At 29.2% G+C, this 16,693-nt stretch overlaps 1 protein-coding gene across 1 annotated transcript in view; it reads right to left on the bottom strand.

Annotated features, from left to right (window-relative positions):
* The window catches only part of LOC129909283 (autophagy protein 5), a 63,731-nt gene that overhangs the window by 11,548 nt on the left and 35,490 nt on the right, over positions 1-16,693 (bottom strand). The gene's annotated exons all lie outside the window — the stretch shown is intronic.

Here is a 16,693-nt window from a genome sequence, read left to right on the forward strand (position 1 = left end):
TTGTCCCTGTTCATATCTATCTTTTAGCGTCACTGTTATTAATAAACAATGACTTTTGACAACATTTAAAAACATGACATCAGTTAAAATTATTAGATACCTAGATCTACCAAAATTTTTGTCAAGCCAAAACACAAACATTCGTGTTTGATATTGTTTGGTGTTTCCTGATAACGAATAATTTTTGATAAAATTAATATGACACATAATTAAATTTAATCCCAAAAGGTAGAATTTTGTGAATGAATTGTATACATCTATAAATGAATCTACATTTTGTATTTATCTTATAATAAATAAAAATTAAATAATTTTAGATTAAAATTAATTCTCAAGAAAAAATATAATTTTAATTAGAACATGGCTTTTATTATATTTTTCTTGAGAGAAGAAGGATTACCTACTTATCTTTTATCAACTGTGTTTTAAAATTGCTAGTTTGAAACTATGTAGTTATTAAATGTAAGTTCTCAGAAATTATTGTTTTTAGTTTATCGTTTTATAACTAAAAATATGATTTAAAAAAATCAACTGTTCCATACATTGTTTTATATATTGTATCACAACCAAATTTGTGATCCCTTTTAGTATTGTAAGGTTTGTTAGAAAAAACAGACATTTTGTGGAACGAAATGTAGGAATTTTTCAAAACTTAAAAAAGGGTGTTCGAAAAGTTTTTGGAACACCACCACCCTGGTGAAATACGCCATTTTGGAAAACTTGAATTGATCTATATCTTCCAAACTTTGGTTATACCTTATAAGTTATTTGACCAAAGTTATAACTGTTATAATCTACATATCATTTTCTGATACACTGTTATGTTAGGTTATGCAATTTTTTTTTGTAATTTATATTTTTCTCATCAGTTACATAATTTTTTCTCATAATCATGGACTTTTATGATGGGGAAAAATTAAAAAAAAAACGGACGAGTTTTTTGAAAACCTTATTTTTCACAAAAATTCTAGTATTAGATTAAATGTCAAAATGGGTAAATGTGGAAAAAAGTGTAAGTTTTTTTTCAACAAAATCTCATGTTATATCTTTTAGAAAGATCTCAATGTGTTTTTTTAAGGAGGAGCAAAATTCCATGCTTTCATAGAAAAACTTCAGCTGGAAACACTGGTTAGAGACTTGGAACTTGGGGAATATTTGTTTTTTATTTACAGTGGTAACCAAAGCTTTATCACAGATTTCAGGTGTACTATTATAGTTATAGTACTATTATAACATCTGTTTTTCTGGTTAACGAGATACCTCGGGGGATTTGTTTCGCGAAAGGCATTTTGATCCCATATTTTATGAAATTTGCTTTCAGGAAACTTAATTCGGTATTAATACTTGGGTTTTAGCACTAAGGGCATAATTTCTTTTTATGGGATGCTTCGCATTATGACCGATTTTTCTGCTTTACTTTTACAATCGAAAAAATTTGAAAATTGGCATTAATCTGTTAAATCTTTTTTCTTAAGCCAAGGAAAGCGTACTTCACTCAATTGCATTTTAGAATATTTATCACTTTGTTCTTTATTTATTTATTTAGCTACATTCGAGAAGTAAATATGTATATCAAATGGTTTAAAGAACTTGTCACTTCACTATCAATACTTGACGGAAACTCATTTGCCTGACACTTTTGCGAACATCATAATGACAAAATTGTTGTTTGTACATATATTTTTGTTATCAAAAAAAGATTGCCACAACAAATTTTCGGGAAATTCGTGACAAATTAAAAAAAAAATCCCTAACAATTCATTGTCATTACAATTTTTTTATGATCCCACATCTTGACATTTCTACAAAACTTTCAATATTTTTATGACACTGAATTTACACAATTGTCAAGTGGTCATTTACAAAATTGTCCCCTGTAACCTGTCGCATGTCTATGAAATAGGTGCCTGTTGGTAAAAAGATTCGGCCGACATAAATATTATTATATTTTTATATTTTATCGTTTATTTTATTTAAATCAAAAAAAGTATTCAAAGTTACTTCTGAAATAACGAAACTACTTTTTAAATTGTTTTTATATACTTTTTTTTTTAAATTGTTGAAGCCGTTTTTTTTTTTTTTTTTTTTGATAATATTTTGTGTGTAGAAAATTTCAAAAATATTTTAAAAACGAATAAGTCGACATATTTAAACAAAATTTTATTACTTTTGAAAAATTTGATTTTTCAAAAAAAAAAAAAAAAAAAAAAATTGAAAAAAAAAATCCGAAATTAATATTTTTGAAATTTTGTCTTAGTTTTTAAATCAAAGTTACTGATTTTAAGTAAAAGAGCGTATGAACCAACAAAGTTCTGAGATAGGTACTAAGTAAAAAAGGACACATACGCAAAGAATTTTGGCTTATGTGCCTTTATTGCTTAGTAAATGGTTCATACGCCCTTTGCTTAGTATCATGATAGAAAATGGATATGTGCCCTTTTTCATTTGCGGTTTTGGGCTATTACAAGTTGGAAATACGATTTTTTTATCTCACCCAAAAATAAGGTACTGCTTAAAAATTTCAAATATGCCACAAACTCATTTTTTGATTTTTGGCTCATACGCCCTTTTTGCTTAGCACGGCAGTCCCATATTAACTTTTGAAAAATCAATTTTTTAGAATGAAAAGTATTCAATGCGGTTATACTTAGGCAACGATGAACAAACTGTTTCTGTTATTCCTGAAAATCCCAGAGGATTTTTTTTTGCTCAAATTACTTGTTTAAGGATGTCATAAAATACAAAAAAAAATATACCGTTTAAATTGTCCCTTAAATAAAATTGAATCGGTCATTGCAAAAACCACTCAAGTCATATTTTTTCTAAGATCGATTTTTTTGCCTGAAAATCGTTGCTCAAAGGTAGATGCGTATTTTGGGTAAAAAGCAGATAAGATAATAATTTCTTTCCCCTTCAAAATATATCGGTTATTCCAAAAACAACTGAAGTCCAGGGACTTAAAAGGTTTTGCATGCACTGTTTGATGGCAGGTGTAGTTATATTTTGAGTTTAAAATCGTCTTGATTGTTTCAACAACTATTCAAGTCTTCAATAAATATTTTTTTTTTTTAATAATTTTCAATAATAAACCATTACAAGATTCGTAAAAGAGATTATATTGATTAAATTATAAACCACCACATATGCTATTACATTGCTAAAACAACTTAAGTCCAAAACAGTTTTTCGGGTTTTTTTCTTTATTATTTCTAATAAAATATGACGGTTATTTTACACATTGGTTTCTTACAATTCAAATACTAAATTAAGCTTAAAAAAGTCGTTCGATATTCGTTTGCTTGAGTATGAAACAGTTTTTATTGGTTCTCGAAAGATTCAAATTTTTGACTTTAAGTGGTTTTTGAAATAACCGATTAAATTTTTCTTACAGCGGTTATACAGTAGATCTTCTGGGAAGGGTCTTATGGATATAAATTGCACAAGTACGTGCAATCTACAAAGGTTACTTCCCAATCCAGTTCAGTTACTTCCAAATCCATTCAATTAATTTTTTTTTTTTAACTTTAATATTTGATTTATGTATTTTGTTTTTATGTCATTTGTTCTAATGTCACACTTTTTACATTATTTCAAGTCATTGTGATGAAGCAATATAATTTGTTAATAAATATGAGTCAAAAGCAATTAAAAAATATAATTTATGAGTTGTTAAAGCTTTAAATACTCCATTGATTGATTAGTACAATAATTATAATAGAAAAACCAAAATTTGTGTCACATCGTCACATGAAATTTTTATAAAAGTTTTCTAACATTACTTTAAAAAAAAAGTTGGTACGACAACGAAATTTCGAAAAAATTCATCAACATATTTTCAAAAAAATGATTTTTCAAAAAGAAAAGAAAAAATAAGTATGTATTTAAAAAACTCAAAAAATTTTGTTTTTATTTTATTAGTATGTTAAGTTTTCATATTATAGTTACTTTAACGCTTCTGGAACAAAAGAGAAATTCATTAAATTCTAATATATTTTTTTATTTGTAAATTAATTATTATTAATAAAATTTTTCTCTTTTCAAATAAAAATTTCACTATCATCCATGAAAAAAAGTTCCATGAAAAATAGTTTACAAATCTTTGACAGGCTCCATCCTAAATTAAAACTTTTTATTAGACATTTTTATATCATATCATTTAATGAACTAATTTTAAAAATTCGCTTTAGACTATCAATAAAAATATAAATCTTAAAACAAACTTACATTTTATCTCTATTTTTTTTTATAAACTAAAAATTACGTTGGCGCTAAGATATAACCTTTGCTTTCGATGCTTTATGTCAGCGCAAGCTAAATTTCACAAACGCACATCACGCTATTTATTTAAAATAAATCATCAATGTAGATTAGAAAATATCTATCTTTAAAGTTCTTTGTTTGCCGTGAATAGAAAAAAACAAATGTCTACAGTGGGGCATTATGATTTCAGAACTTGTAAATATTTATTTTTCAAATTTAATTTGGTGTTTCAAGTTAAACATTTTATGACCTTAATGTTATCAATCGATTTATTAAAATTCTACACTAAAAATAAACCTACTTTTGACTTAAAAAAATCTCTAAATTAGATTTTTTTAAAAATTCGAATTATCCTGACTTTTCTCTACAAACTCCCCAATGTACAAAGTGGGACAGATAAAACGAAGAGACAAGAAGTTACGACTTACGACGAGTTTGTTTGTTGTATATCTCAAAGTGCAATATATCTAACCAGATGTAGACAAATGTAATGGTTTTATAAAAATATACATCATGTACTACATCCATACAGGTATAGAAGCTATTTTAGGAGTAAAATTCTCTATAACCATACATTTAAAGAATTACAGCAGCACCAGAAGTTGTACACATTACACACTCAATAGAAATGTTCTATTTTGTTGTTGTTGTTGTTTTTTTTTTTTTTTTCATTTTCAAATGAACTTCTTGGTTGTCGGCCAGCCAAGCCCCTCTGTGCTTCCTAAATAGTATTTTACATAAATTGTTTTCTCTGTAACATTTGACGTCAATTGAATGCAAATTTTAAACTACTTAATCTTAATTGTTTTAAATAAAAATTGCAAAACAATTTTGTTTTGAAATCGAAAGAAAAGACAAAATTTATAAAAAAAAAAAATACATTTAGGGGGTGTATATTTTATTTGGCATCGGACAATTGAATGCACGTGCTTTTTTGTTTTTGTCAATCACGTTATTCGAAAAGTAATTTTGTAAATATTTTACGTAAGATTATTCAAAAAATTATACACACTTTTCAAAAATATATATTCTGCAAAAGTTTTTATTATAGGGTGTTCCTAAATTACTAAACTGATCAAAAAAGATAAAGAATTTGTTGAAATTTGAATGTAACAAGTAAAACACTTTGTTAAATTATTTGTATAATAGTTTTGTGTTTGTTATCAATTATTTTCAATAATAAATATTATTCCTATTTTCTGTTTATAACCGATAAGACGTGTTTTTCGTTACAAAGGTCTTTCCTAAAACATAACTTTCTACAGGTTATGGGCCCAGAAGGACGCTAAAGGCCATAACGAAGTTATAATTAAAACACGTTTTTCTAAGAAAAAATTCGAGAAAAAATTATTTTAATTTGATTCCTCTATCAGCAATTTTTCAAGATGGCTAACAGCGGACTACCAGGAATTGAAAAATTAAAGGGTCGTGACAATTATGATTCAGTGGGGGAAAATAACAGTGAAGACAGCAGTGTATCGATTCCGGATGTTTTGCCAAGAGAATTGGAACAGTCCGTTGAAACAGAAACCCAAGATGCGGATCAGAATTGTTTAAATGAAGTTGAAGATGAAATAATATGTATCTCCGAAACATCAAGTGAATCTAGTGAAAATGTCAACATTCCAAATACGACAGCAAATTCAAATGAAACTATACCAAGGAGAAGTAAGCGTACTCCGAAGCCTGTGGTAAGGGATGGTTACATTTCGTATTCCGTAACAACAGATGAAGTACATGATCCATTGACGTTGAAGGAAGCACTTGAAAGATCTGATTCTGAATTGTGGCGGCAAGCAATGAATGAAGAAATTGATGCTTTACGAGAAAATGACACTTGGAATCTTGTAGATTTGCCTGTCAGCAAAAGAGCTATCAATTGTAAATGGGTGTTTAAAACAAAGCGTGATAGTGAAGGCAAGATTTCACGGTACAAGGCCCGGTTGGTTGTCAAGGGTTGCGCTCAACGAAAAGGGATTGATTACGAAGAAACTTTCTCCCCAGTAGTGAGATATAGCACCATACGCCTTTTGTTTTCTCTGGCCGCACAATTAGATTTGGACATTGACCAAATGGATGCAGTCACTGCATTTCTCCAAGGAGATTTAAATGACACGATATATATGATGCAACCCGAAGGTTTCACCGATAACACTGGTAAAGTATGTCATTTAAAGAAATCACTTTACGGCTTGAAGCAGGCCAGTCGTTTATGGAACCAAAAGCTCAACAAAGCTTTAATTAAATATGGTTTGAAACAATCAAAAATAGATCCTTGTGTTTATTTTACTGGAAAAGATTCAAACATCATAATAATTGCAGTATATGTTGATGACGGGAACGGGTCGTTATTCTGTATTCCAAAATTCTGTATGACCAAAATTCTGTATCTGAAGAAAAAATTCTGTATGAACATAATTCTGTATTCCATTATTCTGCTTTTCTATTATTCTGTATTTCAAAATTCTGTAAATCCAAAATTCTGTTTTTCAAAACTCTGCAAATCCAATATTCTGCTTTTAAAAATTCTGTAATTCTAAATCTCTACATTAAAACATGTCCCTTAAGTAAGCAGAGCAAGTACCCCAAAATTATATCAAGTGCTCCCCTACTTTTGGAAAAACTTAATGTTCTGCTAACTCGATTTAAAGTTAGCAGAGCAATTGCCAGAAAATGCCTTAAACTGTTAGTAAAAAATTCGGGTTAGGTATAATATTTAGGTGCCAAACAAAAATTCAAAAAAAAATTTTTTTTTCAAAAATAATTTTTTTTCTGTGATTTTCGAAAAAAAAAATTTTTCAAATTATCTTGAATAATTAAGTGCTTAACTAATTAGAGTTAAGTACCCAATTTTTGAGATTTTCCATTAAAAAAAAATATTTTCATTTTCCATACAAATTCATGTTCTACTAACTTGAATTTGTTTTTTTTTTTTTTCAAAAAATTCCACTTTTTCGAAAAAATTGGACATAAATAGTTGAATGTTCGACTAATTTGAATTAATCGCTCCATTTTCCGATGAATTTTCCGAGATTTTCATGTTCTGCTGGCTTTTTCGTGTTCTGCTGGCTTGAATTTTATTTTTCTCAAAAAATTCAATTTTTTCGACAAAATTCGAATGGAGTTACTAAGTGCATGACTAATTTGAGTTAAGTACCCTATTTTCCGAAAAATTTCCCGAGATTTTTCATTAAAAAATATATTTTCATTTTCCATGTTTTTTTTAAGTTGATCTTTCTTCGTTATTAAACATAAAACCATTGACACACAATTTATCCTTACCTTTATTAGGTTTTAATGATTTAATATTTTCCAAAATTCTGTAAATGATAAAAGATAAATTGTTTTGATAATGAAAAAAGTGCGCACTTTTTTCATTATCAAAACAATTTTTCTTTTATCATTTACAGAATTTTGGAGTACAGAATTTTGGAATACAGAATTTTGAAATCCAGAATTTTGTGTTTACAGAATTATGAATTTACAGAATTTTAAAATACAGAATTTTGAATTTACAGAATTTTAAAATACAGAATTTTGGAATACAGAATTTTGGAATCCGAATTTTGGCCCATACAGAATTTCGACCCCAACCCGTTGATGACCTCTTAATACTTACGAAGAATATTGATGTGAAAATTAAACTCAAGAAATATCTTAACAGCGAGTTCAAAATGAAAGATATGGGCGAAGCAAGATTTGTACTTGGAATGCACATTCAACGAGATCGTTCCAAAGGCATTATCCAAATTGACCAGGAACGCTATATCAACGACATACTGACTCGATTCAAAATGAATGATTGTAATCCTGTTAGCTCACCCATGGATAATAACCAAAAGCTTAGCAAACAAATGTGCCCACAAACGGAAGAAGAGAAAAACGAAATGATGCAGATTCCATATCAAGAAGCAGTTGGCAGTATTATGTTCGCTGCACAAGTTTCCAGACCTGATGTTAGTTTTGCTGTGAGCAGTGTTTCCCGATTTAATAACTGCTTTGGTAAAGCTCATTGGATAGCAGTCAAACGAATCTTTCGATATTTGAAGGGGACGTCCGATGCCAAATTAGAATTCTCAAAGAAGAAAAATAATGAACTAATCGGTTATTGTGACGCAGATTGGGCCAATGATAGTCTTGATAGAAGATCCGTAACAGGTTACGTCTATAAATCCTGTGGAGGAGCTGTATCATGGAATACTAAAAAACAGCCCACAGTTGCTCTCTCATCAACCGAAGCAGAGTACATGGCCGTTTCCGCAGCCACTCAAGAAGCTTTATGGCTTAAAGGACTGGAAGCCGAGCTGATTCCAAGTTCTCCCAAGTCAACAACCATTCTATGCGACAACAAAGGTGCAATAAGTCTTGCGCTAACAACTGCATATCATCCTCGAACAAAGCATATCGATGTCAAACACCATTTCGTTCGTGACAAGATAGATGAAGGCTTGATTAACTTAAAATATATAAGCACAGCAGAAATGAATGCAGACTTTCTAACTAAAGCTTTAGATTCCAAAAAACATAAAATTTGTTCTGAAGCAGTAGGTCTCAAATTTAATTAAATGTTACATTCAGTGGGAGTGTTGAAATTTGAATGTAACAAGTAAAACACTTTGTTAAATTATTTGTATAATAGTTTTGTGTTTGTTATCAATTATTTTCAATAATAAATATTATTCCTATTTTCTGTTTATAACCGATAAGACGTGTTTTTCGTTACAAAGGTCTTTCCTAAAACATAACTTTCAACAGAATTATATTTTTCAGTTTTATGTAGAAATTTTTGAAATAAGGACTGATAATATATTTCAGCAAATTATATTTGGTCATTAGTGGGGATTATAGCTATAACAGTTGAGAATTAGTGGAATAAACAATTTTAACCTATATTTGGCATATGGGTTAGTGTTTCGACTTTATTTGCTTCTTCATTTGAATGTATAAAATCCTTATCAAATAGATCTTTAGGTAAAAGGTATCAATATCGAGGTATCTGGAACGTCTATGCCAAGCAATACAAGTTAAAATTAAAATGGAGACTTAAAACTTGGTAATTTATAATATTAAATTTTGAACAAAATGCACAAATGGCTCGCGTGAAGTTGCTAAAACTGTTCTATACAAACACTTGGTTATGGAAAAAAGTAGCATCTAAAATGAATTTGAGCTCCAAAATAGGAAGCAACTTGTATCGAGATGGATTTAAAAAAAATCAAAATCTTTAGAGCCATTTTAAAAAAGAAATACATTTTATGAAAAAAAAAATAATAATAATGTTGTAGCAATAATCAACCAACACTCAAAAAAAAACTCTATGTCCCGTTTTCAAAAACTTGATTTTTCAGAAAAAAATAGAAAATTTATTTTTGACTTACATTATATTAAAATTATATGAATGCAGGGTTTTTGTTTGAGTTGACAGATGAAAAACAGGTATAACTTTTTTCAGAGACGTCAGATTGCCTTGATTTTAAATTTTTTTTTGGAATAAGCATTAAAAAATACCTTGAAATCATGTATCATATGTGTATATAATACCATAGCCTATTTTTGCTAATTTTGAAAATCTCCATTTCGCGATTTGACCTTGAAATCGCGACAAGCGGACATGAGATTTTTCTAGACTTTTGAGATATGTTATAGAATGGCAAAAGGAAGATATTGAGCAAAAAAAAATTTCTACTAACATTCATTCCGAGGTTAAACCCTTATTTGACTGGATTATTTGTATATAATAGTTTCAACGAAATCGAAAAAATCGTTTGGCGTGAAGTGTTAGAGAAACTGAAGTGCCAGCCCAAGAATAAAATGAATAAGATAACAAAGCCTGTATGCAAAATATGCACAGCGAATTTCTGATACACTGAGGGAAAAGCCACCATAAAACAACGTAAAATCAATGAAAACCACATTGATTTAACTATTATTCGGAATGATTTTGCGTTGAAGATGAACATTTTAAAATCAACGTGGAAAATAAGTTAATTTTTGATAGTTTCGTATCTTAAAGTCACATAATTCAAAGAAGTTCAACTTTGAAAAAACGACGCTTCAACTTCAATTTATTTTTTCCCTCAGTTGAATTTTTTGTACCTTAAGAGACAACGTGCAGCCGAATAATTAACGAAGGACTTAGGCATAAATATGCTTATTGGTATTCAAGAAGAGCTAGCCAAAAAAATGAATTGAAGTGCCACGACATTTACCTCGCCGACTGCTATTTTGGACGTCAATTCTGATCCTGATCACCATACGATCGACACATTTATACCTACAAAACGTACGAGCATTTAATGCCAAGCTGATAAGAGAAGCCAATTTTAAAAACAAAATCAGAAAGTATAGCCTGTGCAGAGAGCCATGTCCCATCATCTAGAGTCTAGATTTTACACACAAGGGACTAGAAATCTGTAGTTCAATAAATGTACGAATTTTTCCAAGGTCCAATACTGACTCCGATCTCCAAACACTAATAGTCCAAATTATCGCCAACACAAGGAATAATGTAAGAACGTTCAGCGTCGGAAAACTTAAATCACAAGAGATTGCGGTTTTCTAAGAAAAAACTACTACGACACCAGCAGAAAGTATATAGACAACCATCAGTGGCAACATTGCCAAATGCCAAGTCTGAAAAGATAGGTTTCACTAGACAACCACAATGAAATTCCTATCATAAAGACGAAGAAGTGAACATTAAGTTAAAAGTTCAATAAGTGACCTCCACTCCAAAATGAGGCCTTACCTTTTGGTCGATGTCGATTTTGGCCGACCAAAATAATAAGGCAAGAGTTTGCTAAACAAAAAAACGACTTTGACTTAATATTACTTATTTTTTATTTGTTTCAACAAAAAGAATGTACACTAAATTGATAGAGAATGTTGTAACAAACAATTCATTGCTTTATTTTTTGCCGTAGGACATTCTGAAGTCGAGTTATTCCAAAAAACGATATTTTTGGGTGTTTTCGCACCGGTTTTGCATGCGTTCATTTATCAATAGCTCTTTAAAATGCAGGACATGAACAGGGCTACAAAATAGGTTAGAAAAATGTCAATCATGATATAAGCTTTTTTCGAAATAATGACAAAAATGTGTTTTTTAACAACAAGAATTTGACTTTAAATGGCTGCCATTTTATATTTATTCACTCAAATGCAATGAAATTACATAAAACGATAGAAAATATTATAAGGAAGAGAATGTATGTTTAGTTTTTGGTCTACGACAATCTGGAGCAAAGATATTAGCTTAGAAGTAAAATATCCCAAAAAATGCATTTTTGTGAATAACTCCGCTAAAAAGAATGATCAGGTGGTGAGAAATTGGGTTTAAGCCTTTTAAATATACCCCTATCGATCCATGAAATAAAAACTGACAGTGCCTCTCTGCGCAAGGTGAGGCCCTTTTTTCCGACGCTTTGACTGGAGTATATTTCTGTACAAGACTTTTAAAATAAGAACTCTTTTCAGGAAAAAATTCTAAGGGTAACTTTGAAAGTGATTGGAGAAGAAGATATTTTTTTTAAGAATATTACTATTTTCTTAAAACCGCATTTGAAAAATAATTCAGCTATTGGTTCTTAGCCAGACAAGCCCCCATATTGTATTAATTTCGAAATAAATTTGTTCAGCCAAATGACGTCAATAAGTAAATATATTTTTAAAATTGTTTTGAAATTGAAATTCTTTCGTTAAACTTTGACATGCACTGCACATGTTGTATGTTCGAGTTCGGTTGTGAATTGTGATTAAAAGAGAAAAAACTATTTGCATCATTTATTAACAAAATTTAATGATTTTGGCAGCAATATTGAATTGGCGACGGGAAAATTTTCTTTATTCAAATAACAGAAAAGTTTATTTTGTTCAATTTCAAAATCAAATCAAAACAAATAAATTACTCAATTTAATTTTATTTTAAATTTTGGGCGTGTCTGCGTAAAGAAGTCAGCCAATCATTAAAATGTACTTTTGGCAGGAAAATATTGAAATGCATTGCAGGTTTTGTGGTTTTTATTATTTTGTGTTTGTGTTTGTATTTTATTTTTTTTTTTTTAACAAAATGTACATCTGCATTTTAAAAAGCAACTAAATACTAAATACTACCTTTCGGAATATTCGAAATGATTTTGTAACAGATAAAAATATGCAAATACATGAGTCGAAAAAATTACGAGAAGGTGTTCTTTTTAAATTGAAATAAGGACCCTTGAAAAGCTTAAAATAATAATAAAGGCGTGTCTTTCACGATTATGACAAATTGAATGTTTTTTTTTTTCGGGTCGTACTTTTCGAAGGCAGTCTGATGGTCATTTGCAGTTTTGTCGTATCTGACTTACCTTAAATCCTTGTAATTTAACATACATTTTGATATAGGATTGTTGGGAAATGTAATTTTAAGGGAAATAATTACACACGAATTGATTTCATATTTTTGAATTTGATTAGTTTCCAAAACTGTTTTAAAAAAATTAAAGTTTCTGATATAATTTTTTTTTTAAATAAACTATTAATTGTGTTCTTCTTTTCTTAATAGCTGCAATATGTACAATTTTACATATAAAAATAGTTTTATATTATTTCAAAAGCAATAAACAACTTAATTTATTGGTTTTTAGCCAGACAAGCCCCTTATTTTGGGAACAATCCCATGACAATGACGTCAATTATAAGTAAATCTATTATTTTGAATTCTAATTTAAGTTGCGAAATTTAGTGAAAAATGGGTATGAAACTGCATCACGTGTTGCACAAGTCACGTTTAAATTTGGGTTTTTTTTGAATTTTTTACATAAGAACAATAGTTTAGTATCATTACAATAACAAATATTGAATGGTTTTTGGCAGTAGAATTATTTTATTGGCAATGCGGCGGAAACAATTTTTACTCATATGACTAAAAGTTTTAAGAATTTTGTTTATTTGTTATTTTTAATGTTGGGTGTGTCTGCGTGTATTAAATTGGTAGAATTACAATTTTGGTTCGAAAATATTAAAACGCCATAAAAGGACGCGAGGAAAATTTGTAAGGGTTTTGATTATGAAATCAGGACGCCTGCTAATATATACAGGGTGCCCCGTAATAAGATAAGGACAATAAAAGGGTTGATTTTAGGTTTATATTTTATGAAAATAATTGTTCTACATTTAAGTTCCATCTGCAATATTGATACCGATGATTTAAGAAAACGCTTAAAAAATCAAGAAGGACACCTTAATTATTTCTTTATAACTGCACTTTAAATCGAAATTATCTTGAACAATAAATTTTTTACCATTAGCATATTTGAAAAGCAGAAAAATACATTTTTTTTTAAATATTTTACCTAGTGTATTTTTCCCAAGTATCAAACAAGGTACCTATGGGTTTTCATTTCTTTATAACGCATCAAAAATAACCTTCTTAAGATTTAACATTTTTTCTACTGGTCTATATGAGACGGAAAACATTCTTGTTAAACATTTTGAAACGGTTTTACTTACAGTATTATGAATCATTTTTGATTTTTTAAGTTTATTTCTTTGCTATTATCATTAAAAAAAGGAATCGTTCTTTAAAATGGATAAGAAATAATTTAAGTAACTAAATTTTATTTCTTTGCCTTTTGGAATTGTTGGCGTTTGGATATTCATCATTCATTGCAAACAAACAAAACCGACTTCCATGTTTTTTTTTTATAGTTTATACAGGGTGTCCCAAAAGTAATAGATCAAACGAAATATGCTGATAGGCCAACTTTAGGGCTCTCAGAATTTGGTAGCTTAATCATCCCAAATCCTTACGGTTTTCGATTTAATGCAGTTCTTGTGAAATTTCGAAAAATCCCGACTTGGCAAGAGTATTTTGCTTCCTCCGCTCATAATTGATTTTTGTTTTTTACAATTCTTTCACTAAAACATTGCCAAATAATAAGTAATAACTAATTAATCAAAATATTTTTTATTTCATACGCCATTTTGATGCAAATTTATTAACAGTTCCATGTTTTATAAAAACTCAATTTCATACTTTTATTTCAGAATAACACCTTGAAAAAAATTTGTATGGTGTGACACTGGTTTATTGCTATTGTTTTAACTTGCCGTGTTATTGCAGTTTTTAAAAATGTATAAAAGTTTTCAAAGTTGAAGTTAGAACTAAAGATATTACAATTTAAATGCAACAAAACAGGGCTTTTCAGAGCAAAATAACAAAGAAAAATAAACACATTTTCTCGGCTGTTGTTTGTTTATTTCTTTTTGAATAAAAGCCTCGCTTTTTGTTTATTATTTTGCTCTGAAAACCCCTGTTTTTTTGCATTCAAATTGTAATAACTTTCGTTCTAATTTCATCTTTGGAAACTTGTATACATTTTTGAAAACTGCAATAACACGGCAAGTTTTTAAAGTAATAAACCAGTGTCACACTATACAATTTTTTTTCGGGATGATGCTCTGAAATAAAACTACGAAATTGACTGTTTGTTATTTCTTATTATTTGGCAATGTTTTAGTGAAAGAATTGTAAAAAACAAAAATCAATTATGAGCGGAGGAAGCAAAATACTGTTGCCAAGTCGGGATTTTTCGAAATTTCACAAAAACTGCATTAAATCGAAAACCGTAAGGATTTGGGATGAACAAGTTACCAAATTCTGAGAGCCCTAAAGTTGGCCTATCAGCATATTTCGTTTGATCCATTACTTTTAGGACACCCTGTATAGCCAAAACCTGACGAAATTGAAATGGGACCACACTGCGGGCACCAGTTTTCCATTATTATCAGCTTTCCAGAATTATCAAAATTGGATCACTCAGTCCAAAGTTACGAGGTAACAAACATAAAAAAAAAGTATAAAAAAAATACAAGAAAATTGGATAAATCCTTAAAATTGAGGTCTTTAGGTCATTAAGAGATATTTTTGCAGACCAAGAACTAAAGCCTTTGGAAAAGAAAGGGGAGACACTTTTTCCCATAAAAGTGTGTCGCAAATTTTTATTGGTTTGTTATTTTATGACCTTTAGTTCAAACAATGCGTTTCGCCCAGACACAACAGTTAGGCTCATCAGTTTTTTGGGCACTAAAGGGAAGAATAGTAGAAGTGCACAACAGCATCTAACTGATGAGATGAGCCCAACTGTTGTGCCTGGGCGAAACGTAATATTTAGATAAAATGTCATGACAAACCAATTAAATTGAATTTATTTCAAAAAAATTCTTCGTGGTACCTAAGTTAATTTCAGATAATATTTGAGGTTTGCCTAGGAATCCGTCAATTTTGAACAACACAGTGACCAGTTTTTATTCAATTAAAGCATACAGAAATAACTTAGTGATAATGTCAGACTTTGGCTTGTTATATCAATGTCAAAAGGTTGCTTAAAAATATATTGAACTTTATCAACAGCAAAATTTTCCCTCAGAAAACATACATGAGTAAATTGGTTACATCAAATCACGCGGACACACCCAAGTTTAAAAACAAAAAATAAACAAAATTCACAGACTTTTGTCACATGACATAAAAAAAATACATTGCTATTAAAAAAATGTTGCCAAAATTAGCAAAAGTTTGTTATGCAAATCCTATTTGCCTTATATGGAAATTCAAAGAAATTCAAATTTAAATCAGAACTTGATCAACAGCACTTAGGGTCTTCATATCCATTTACAATTGATTTTACATTTCGGTATTTTAATAGATTTAAAGAATTAGAATTAAAAATATATTTATTTATTGACGTCAAGTCACGGGACTGATTCCAAAATTAGGGGCTTGTCTGATGGCTAACAACCAATGAATTGTTTTATTAAGATTAGAAAAAAATAAAAACAACAAATAAGAACAAAAATATATTTAGTTTTTAAAAAAAATTGCTGCGAAGAAATTTTGGTATTGCTCGAAAAACTCAAGATTTTAGTTGAGTCAAATTGATGATTAAAGTGAAAGCTTACGAAGTTCAAGTTTCAAAATGTCGTTCTGATAAATAAGAATTTTTTTAATATGGCGATCTTCTAAAAGAGTGAAAGTCTACTTTTTGTGCAATACTGTGCATTTTTAACATGTATCTGCTAATTCTTCATCAGTATTCAGGAAGATAAGTATTTGTCGAATTTTAATTGTTTTTGTTTGAATAAAAAAAAAATAATTTTCTTTTCTAGAAATTAAAAGTTGCAGATAGCAGATATTAATAATTACAATTTGTCGATGTCGAACAACTTGTACAGAATTTACACAAAACGTTTGGAATTTATTTTGTAGGTTGTAATTTCTACATCAGCCACTGTCTCTACCAACGTGTCACTTAAAAATTTTCAACAATTTCTATTGTTCTATCAAGCGTATAATAAATAGCCCTCTATTATTTGCAAAACAAAGAAAAAAAAAATTCTCCTTTTCATTAAGTTTTTTTTTCTACTAAATATGATTTCCTATCACAAGATTGTT

Source organism: Episyrphus balteatus, chromosome 2 (assembly GCF_945859705.1).
Source record: "Episyrphus balteatus chromosome 2, idEpiBalt1.1, whole genome shotgun sequence".
Classification (NCBI taxonomy): Eukaryota; Metazoa; Arthropoda; class Insecta; order Diptera; family Syrphidae; genus Episyrphus; species Episyrphus balteatus.